The sequence below is a fragment of the Halyomorpha halys genome, unplaced genomic scaffold (genome assembly GCF_000696795.3).
Source record: "Halyomorpha halys isolate HHAL.00 unplaced genomic scaffold, Hhal_1.1 Scaffold365.1, whole genome shotgun sequence".
NCBI lineage: Eukaryota > Metazoa > Arthropoda > Insecta > Hemiptera > Pentatomidae > Halyomorpha > Halyomorpha halys.
In genome coordinates, this window is record NW_027107925.1 from 338,870 (window position 1) to 346,668 (window position 7,799).

The 7,799-nt window shown below is 37.0% G+C and overlaps 1 long non-coding RNA gene across 1 annotated transcript in view; it reads right to left on the minus strand.

The window, feature by feature from the left end:
* LOC136795504 (uncharacterized) overlaps positions 1 to 5,974 on the minus strand; it is a 7,414-nt gene extending 1,440 nt beyond the window's left edge. The window contains exon 1 of the long non-coding RNA XR_010843133.1: positions 5,492 to 5,974. This is a non-coding gene — a long non-coding RNA (uncharacterized lncRNA). The remainder of the gene's footprint in view (positions 1 to 5,491) is intronic.
* Between the last annotated feature and the right edge of the window lie 1,825 nt (positions 5,975 to 7,799).

Sequence of the window (7,799 nt, forward strand, 5' to 3'; positions counted from 1 at the left end):
ACCAATCATCTTTGACCTCTAGATGGACTAGATACAATGTTAAACTGAGCCGTGACAGTCTGTCCGGCAGGAAATAACTTTTTGTGGATCACTTCTTTAGTGTTAAACTCAGGGAATTTTTTTTTGTCGCAGTCACCGAAGTTTTAGCCAATTTCATCGGAGCAAAACTTTTGTAACCAACTTACAGACCAGGCCTAGCTTCCAACAAGTTCACTTTGTATCAACAAATTGAAAAAGCCCTAATAAGGAAGCGATTCAACTTGATTCCACCAGCAGCTTCGACGAGGTCCCTTAAAAGACTTCCGCGTGAAGAGTTCCATGGATTATATGAACAATGGAAAAGATACAAACAGCGGTGTGTTGATTTCGTCGCGCATCAACGTTTTTATACAGTGAACTTTAAGTTCGCAGTACGAAAATGTTCTGAGATTAGTCATGAAACCTTGTGAATGAACCATGTATATGTATAATTGTTTTCATAAATTAAACTAGGTAATATGTTCAGTACTAGTTGCTAAGCACTACTTCATACTGGTTGGTTTTTGTTTACTCGTTTATATAAAATGAGAAAGCAGTCGACCATTGTTGTTGGTTGTAGTGTAACACATAATTTGAATAATATTTATTTGACTTCAACCGAAAAAGATCCCTTGAAAGTTTGTGTCTTTCTTGAGTGAGCGTTACAAGCGGTATCCTACACCCTTGCACTAATTATAACAGTAATAATAATAGTGTAGGTTATGACTAATAATAACAGAAAATTTTATATAAGTTAGTATACGCTCACCTGCCATGTTGCATAAGTGTGTTTATATGTTATAGGCTATAGCTTGGAGGTAGGAGTATAACTGAAGGGCTAAGCTGCCAAGAACAGTGATCCCAAAAAAAGGGCCTTATATTGAACTTTAGAGGCGTGACAGAAGAGTAGGTAGGACCCGATAAGCAGCTACCTTTTGTAAGTTCGGCTCGACCCGTGGCAAGGGAACTAGGGATGCGCTGCTGAGAGTGCGCAGGAACGTGTAGGAGAGGGCGGAGAAATATGTCTTATTGCTAATGTTTGAAATCTCTTCCGCCTTTCGACAGCGTTTGGTGGCCCCGTGTACTCCAGAGGGTGCAAGAGCTCGACACCCCCAGTAATCTATACTCCCTTGTAGGTAGTTATCTCAATAACAGGTGTCTGGATCAGGGGTAACTGCTCCAAGGTCGAGAGAAAAATCGAAAGAGGATGTCCGTAGGGTTTGGTCCTAGGACCAGCTCTGTGGAAGCTAGTATTCGATGAGTTGCTGGGGGAACTAGAAGGCAAGGTTTTCCTTGCCACGGCTAACGTGAACGACCTGGCAGATCCAGATTAAAGACAGAAGCGGAGAGGTGTGCCAGTCTCGTAGGAGAGTCGTGCGTGAAGAGGAAGTTGAGTATGGCAGCAGCCAAGACTCAGGCCATACTCATAAGAGGCTCCATGGGCAGGGCTCGTCCTACCACCCTGGATATCCAAGGAGAGAGGGTGAGACCGGGTGAGGAAGAAGATTCGATAAGAAGATTCGATGCCACTTCTCACCTGGTGTATCTAAAGGACAGGGTGTCCCTGTCACTTAATGGATTAAGTAGGATAGGGGGTGCATTTTCGGGCCTCAGATACCCTGCAACGATGACCATATATAAAGGTGTGATCTAGGGAATTCTGAGGTACGCATCCCCTGCGTGGAGCCGAAACCTCACGCAGACACAGAAGAGAAGACTGGCCACCATACAGAGACTGGCTCTGCTGAGGGTCACGAAGACATACAGAGCGGTGTCACATAAGGCGGTGCAGGTGCTGGCCGGAGCGATGCCCCTGGACCTCACCCTCAGAGAGGATGTCCTTAAATATGAAGTTAAGAGGCAGGGACTAGAAGAGCTGCCGGATAAGGTCCGAGAGAGGATCGGTGAGACCCCAAACTTACGGAAGAAAATACTGCGAGAGGACTCAATACAGAAGTGGAATGGACGGTGGGTAGCAAGCCAGAAAGGCGCTACTTTGAGAAAATTCTTCTCTACCGTCCTTTCTAAATGGGTCTTCCCAGACTATTGGGTCTCACAGATCCTAACAGGACACGGGGGGCTTCGGGGAAAGCTGCAGAGCTTTGGAAAGAACATCGTGCCCCGGTGACTAATGTGCGGAGTTCCTGAAACAGTAGAACACGTAATAATAGATTGCTCTGTCATGGAAGGACACCGAGCCAGGCTGTCGAGAAAGACCGGGATTTACGCCCTCGTCGAGTCGGTCTTTCCCTGTTCGATAGAAGAAGAGAATTATCCCTTCTTCAAGGAGTTCATTTACGGGTGGAAGGAGGTGGTGGGCCCCACTCATTTCACGATGGGAAGGACTTGACCACACAACATCGGCGAGCCCCCAGAAGATGAGGAAGCTGACCCAAACTGAGACCAGGAGGGCTGGACCAGCCTGGTAACTGCAGAAGGCACCCAGACGGATGCAGTGGACAAGGTGTAGCTTCATCAGTAAGGCGCTAAACCTAGCGCTGGGCTGCATCACAGTAATAAAAAAAAAAGGAATAATTGAATAATTAATAAAAAAAAAAATTGGTGATCCTTGGGAGCAGTGGCATGCGCAAACTCCAGAGCACTACCCCACTGCTCCCGCACCCCGTTTGCCAGAAATGGCAAGGGAGGGGGATTAAAAAAAAAAAAGTTACAATGGTGAATATCACTGTTAAACTCAATGTAGAGCTGAGTCACGAAGGCGTGGCCAATTCCCTCCTTTTTGGCTTCACTTTTGTTTTGAAGGATAGTAGGGTATACCACTCCCTGGTGTAGAGCTTCGAAAACGCAATCATTTGTTTTTAATATAAAGTTTGAAAGAGACCTCCAAAGAGTCCACATTTCTTTTCTTTATGTAAATCTTCAATTTATTTCGAAAAATTGGATTAAGTAATAAAAAAAAATCATTAGAATAAGGGAAAATAAGATGAAACGGCAGCAACTGGCAATGATGTAAACTATGTGATAGTTGCCGTCATGGCATTTATTCTTAAATGTCCAAAATGAACTTCTTGTTGTCAAATTTTATATTAAGAAAAAAATGTTATAAAAAATAATTATTTCACTAATTATGAAATAACCATTTTCTGAAAAAATTATTTAAAAACTAAGATCCCATTAAAATTGTAAAATAGATTATTTAAAATATAATTTATTTAGATTAGATTAATTAGATTAGTAACAGCCAGAAAATTTGACTTATTGGCCAGACCAAATTTAAAACGTTACAAAATTGATAGGCTCATAAAAAATTAACTAATGAATAGATTTACGTAGATCTACGAAAACCGTATTTCCAAAAGCAAGTTTATCGAACAACAAAACTTGTTTAACAAAACCTGGGAGAAATGCACATAACCCATTTCGAACACTTAAAACTGATACAATATACGCTACAAATGGCAATAATTTTTTTCTTTTTTAAAGGTCGCTGTTGCAGCCAACATATGGTCCACAAATCGATTATAGGAACATATGATTTTTATAACGTCAAAAACAAAACAAAACAACTATCTATTATTTTTTTATGCTGCAAAAATAAAGAGATGACTTCTTAACGCCTCAATGCGCCACACATATCGTCTCCATTGTCTCCTCACTACGCACTCGTAGTTGCCAGCATTCTGGCCATCTTCGCCATCTGCATCATTGTAGCCAAGGCGGACTACTTCGGATCATCCTCCAAGAGGACAAGGCAGGCGGACGTACGTCCTTTTGTTAATCTACCTCCAAGAGAACATCCACGCAGGATAACAACCACAACCGGGGTCCCATTAATCACCAGTGATATAAGACTTTTCTTCTTCTATCTTTTGTTCAATTCATTTAATTTTGTTATAGTTTGCTTTGTTCTTTTTTCTAGTTAATTTATTTTTTATATTTTGTTTACAGTTTATTATGTTAAATTAGCTTAAAATACAAAGTAAAGGTTCCTTCTGAACCCCTACTCGCCGTAACAGCCACATATAATAAAAATTGGCTATCTAAAAAATACTTTATTTGCATAGTTTATGCTTTTGTTATATGAGTATTCGTAAGAGAGTAGGATGCTTGGTCAGCGACAAGGTTTATAACTATTTAAGCCAGAGTACAAATATAATTTATTGGACCGATTTGAAAATAAGGACCATTTGACCACACATTAATATGATGAAATTAGTCCAATTCATTAGAGCCATTTTTGAGGAAATGGAAAATAAAAATATAAAATCAACGGTATAAAGTGACAGTTCTGGTTATTCATTTTTAACATAAATGTTTATGTGACTTCTTGAGGCCACTCACTTTATTGTTCTAAAGAAAAGGTTGGCTAGTAATGAGTTTTTGGTAAGCCATTGGTACTATATGGCCAGAAAAAAAAAACAAATTTTTGAATACAAATTCTCAAGGAAGCCGTGTGATAGGGAAAACGTATGTAAAAGTTTGCTCTTTTTTCGGTTTCTGGGATATGACTTGCAAACCGGGCTCCACAGCGAACATTGATCTATTACATGTTATCGAATAAGGATTTGTTGGCAAATTACTTCACTTTGTGGAATAATTGGAGTAGTTCTTGGAGTAGAGTAAAAAAGTTCTGATTACAAAGCAATGTCGTAGTAGATTGAATGATGCTTTCTGAACGATTCATATTATCATTATAGGTGAGAGTAAGAACAACATCAATATTCTTTAAAACGAATAAAAGAATGTTATTCGAAACAACATTGAAAATAATTACAGTATTTTTTATTTAAGTTCGGCACTAGTGTCGGTTTTTCAACAAAAAGGTTATACAAACACAATGAAGGTAATGTTTTGTTTACTAACAACAACCGCCATTACTTTCTTCGTTTCTTCTTTTTATCATCATTTTGTGTATTTATTTCAAATTATTGATGGAAAATAGTAGTTTATATAAAATAATGTTAGCAGTTTTTTCTTAGAATAGTGATTTATGAAATAACCAAATTATAGAAATAAATTGAAAATATTATACTTAGAAATCGAAGCTTTCCTGTCTTATTCATAAAACGTTTCGTTGTTTTACTATCGATTATTTTTACCAACTATTAAATAATAAAGGAAACAAAAACTACTAGGGTGGTATTCACTGATTCAATTCGTTCGTTCATTTTAGGAAATTTTTTTTCCACAATTCTTTAGAACCGTTGTTTTTTGTCAAAGAACAGTTCATCAACTTTTGGGAAAAATAGCTGAAACGATGACCACTAATTATCATATGTTGATTAAATGTGTAGTTCTCGTGTTTAATATAGATTGTATTTGTAATCGAACGTGAAATAGACATTGCCTTACACCATCAGTTAGTAAGACTACATGAAAACTATAAATACATATATTTCGTCAAGCAAGCATAGTATAATTTTCGTAAAAATGTTATTTGATCGCTACTAAGAATTTGGTTATAAAACGGTTGCATTCAGGATTATATAAAAAAATATGGGCTGTAACTTACCTCTGTAAAATCTTCATTCACCCAGCACATCACTGATTTAGCGGAGATTATTAGCAATTTTCAGTGAATTTTGGTTACATTACTATCTTATCACTACCAACCATATGATAGATTTCACTTGAACGATTTTATAAAAGGGTTAGCCCTTCTGAATTTATGATATCATCGAGAAATATTAACAACTTACTCGGATGTTTTATGAAGTAAATAGTATTTATAGACAAGAAGCATGGAATGCATCTTGAACTGATCTCGTTCTTAACTGTGTATTTATGTAGCAAACGTAAACGTTGAACTCTCTGGTTGTAGTTTATATCCGTATCGATGTTTTCTATGTTTTGTCGCACATCTGACAAAAAAAAAAAAAAATTATTTTGTACTTGGTATGTTCAATAGGTTGCACCATAGGCTGTGGTTACTTATTTACAACCCTACTAGCTTTGGGAAAGTACACAAAAGGGCCACAGTAAAGAAAGAAACCTATGTCTACGGTAATATTTGTGGAATACGTCCATTTAAAAAAAAAACAAATATTTTTTTTTTTTTTTTTTTTTTATCAGATGTGCCACAATCCAAGTAAAGCAGCGATATGGTACACATCAAGTATATGGTCAATTCTTATTTTCTGTATTGGATATATTATGAGGGAAGTATTTAGAAACGTTTTATTTTAAGCAGCTAATGTAATGGTGTACAAGACAAAGAGCCTTTTCATTAAGGGGACCCATTGTGCCTTTGAAGTCGCACTGTTGCTTTGAGAAGTTAATTATGTGGCTTGTAGCGGAAGCCGCGGAGGATTTCCATGCAAAAGGCTGACTTGAGAAGGGGAGGACTCTCTGAGGACGGACCGACCGGGATTATACAGGAGACAATAGCAAATGGGCCTCTTATACATGGCACAGGGCTACCTCCTCCAGGCAAAACATTTCCCAATCGATTCTCAGTTGGAATCGAGGAGCTGTATATGTTAGTTTTTATTAAATAGGCTAATAAGTTAGATTTCGAAGTAATTTGAACAAGGGGGAGAGGATGGTCATACCCAACTCCCCTTTAAGGAGAAATGAAGCCAAAAAAAAAGATCACGCCCTTGGAGCCCAGGCTTGCATTATAATAATAAGAATATACTCAATTGTAATCCAAACTGAAACTGAAGACTTTCGGTGATTGGCTCCTACTTCTGTCCCACGCACTGGGTGTTCTTCGATATACCTTTTTTACTTCTCTGTTCCTGGCAACTTACACTTTCCATTATTCTTTTTTATCTAAGAATTCGAACAGTGAAAACTACGTAGTTGTAGTCAGTCAAACACTTGGTTGTAGATATGAGGGGACATAGTTAAAGTCTAGAAAAAATTCTTGGCACTTTACTATACATTTTTAATATTCTCCATTGTTTTGTTGTTCCATTGGCCAGAGTTGAACTTTAGTCAATGTACTTACAGTGAATATAACTTTGTGGTCATTGGTACGGCATCACCATATAACAGCGTGGAATAAATCAATGTTATTAGATTAACTAAAAAAAAAAAAATCACGGAACAAATAACTCATTGATGGACAAACTCGATCTACTAATTTGAGAATTATAACGACTTACATTTTTTATCCATTCACACAAAATCATAATATGACATTCGACTATTCGTTTATGCCGCGCAGCCTTTCGACAGTTGTAGAAACAACTGCACACATCGTTTCAAAATTAAGCTAGTATACTACAGGGCAGTGTTAGACGTGGTTACAGCGACGTCACTATGAATTTCATCAATACAAGCAGTGTTTGAATAGAAAAAAAAATTAGCTGTTAAATGTCAACATTCCTAACAGGTAAGTGAATAGTTCCCAATAATTTGAAAACCCAAAAAGTAGGGAATTAAGGAATTAATTGGGGGAAACTAGACATTGCCTCAACTCCTAAACAACAAAGATCTAAAATATTTTACATAGAGTTACTAAAAAACTAATGGTAAAATAATAATAATGATTAGTAACTAATTTAGCATTAGAACTTATACCTAATTTTTTTTTTAATATTTATTTATTGCTATTTACAACTGTTCATTATAATACATTTAGTACATCTGATCTAAGTTAAATTGGAGTGTTACAGGCGTGTAGAGAAACTACCCATTGGTAACACTCTAAAAACCTAAATTTAAATTTGATAAATAATTAATCCTGAAACCGAAAGCAAAGTAAAGCTGGAAGGTGTAACCAACTCTTTTTAGTTTAAAAAAAAACCTAAATTTAAACTAAAAAGAGTTGGTTACATCTTCCAGCTTTACTATGCTTTCGGTTTTAGGATTAA